Genomic DNA, 1,323 nt, shown 5'->3' on the forward strand with positions numbered 1-1,323 from the left:
AAGAAGGGCAACCTTCGAAAGCTAATCAAGAAATGTATTAAGTTATGTCCAATAAAAAAGGAATCTTATCTTATTTTCTTTTCCATGTTTTATTTTGTTTGATTTCTATTGATAATCAAATAAATGAAAAATCTTTTGTTCTCCACCTTTTAAGGCACTGCCTATCCAACTGAAACAGCTTTCGACTTGTTAGAGGTGGACCACGCTTTTCTAGAGATGACGGCTGCGTGGGGGGAGGAGGGGGAGTGGAACCAGAAATTAACCTAACTGGCTTCTTTGCAAGGCTTCACCTTATCACTGATGTTCAGCTGTTCTCTACCGGGTCATGCTCATTATGTAGCGTGTGGGGGCACGACCGTGAGAAAGCACAAGCACCTGAGCTCTTCCACGTGTAGCAATAAGAACAAAACCAAAATACCACGTGTATCTGCTGCAGTTACAACCCAAAATAATAGGGGCGTTAAAATTAAAAGTTTTAATCTTTCTTTTGAAACTCAATATTAGTCCCATCAAAGACGGGACCTTCAAAAATTGAACGAAACTCATTAATGTTCCTCTCCACGGAAATCTTTAGTAAAAGGCGAAAGATTTATTCGATCTGAAGAGAAACCAGAGATTATAACTTCATCACCCTTACACTGCAAATGCCACCAAAAGCAGCTCCTAAACAAATTGCAGGGAGTGAAATACAAACCTGGAAAAAACGTATCCTCATATAGTGTCAGATAAAACCAACCACAAACAAGCAGTAAATTCTCATTAAAAGAAATGAAGAGGTAGTAATATCACCAGAAGTGTTTAAAAATAAAGCCGCACCATTGCGCAGGGCATTGTGGGTATGCATATATTAAGAGCACTGTAATCTAATAACCTTGGCATTCTGGAGCCACCGCCTTTGCCCCTCCCAGACCAGAGAAAGATCAGAGCTAATGCATGAAATCTTAGTGTCCAGGAAGGAAGCCTCACTTACCTTCTTTCTCACTCTGGGATGGGAAATTTTGACGCTTTTGCTGCTTTCCTAATGCTGTCACTTAATTGCCTGTATTTCCACAGCAACCATTCTATTCTGATTGCAGGGAACATGTGCACTTGAATGTTGTGGCTTTACTGGAGCCATAGATAAGGGCATTGCACATGCACAGTACGGAAAGGCAGAGGGAGCTTTTCGCCTACATTAGGTGGAGGCCTGAGACCAGTGATGTCTGTGTGATTGCAGGAGCTGCTTTTTAATAAAATCTTTTAGTACAATTGAGAAATTGCTTGAATTCAGGATACTGCTCTGGCTTGTAAAGGTAGGGTTACTGTACGTCCGCTTTTACTACT

General features: G+C 40.8%; 1 non-coding gene across 1 annotated transcript; it reads right to left on the bottom strand.

The window, feature by feature from the left end:
• Positions 1-502: 502 nt before the first annotated feature.
• Positions 503-618, bottom strand: LOC115467405. Its single transcript, XR_003941700.1, has one exon. It is a non-coding gene; the product is annotated as a U5 spliceosomal RNA (small nuclear RNA).
• Positions 619-1,323: the final 705 nt, after the last annotated feature.

The sequence above is a fragment of the Microcaecilia unicolor genome, chromosome 3 (genome assembly GCF_901765095.1).
Source record: "Microcaecilia unicolor chromosome 3, aMicUni1.1, whole genome shotgun sequence".
Taxonomy (NCBI): domain Eukaryota; kingdom Metazoa; phylum Chordata; class Amphibia; order Gymnophiona; family Siphonopidae; genus Microcaecilia; species Microcaecilia unicolor.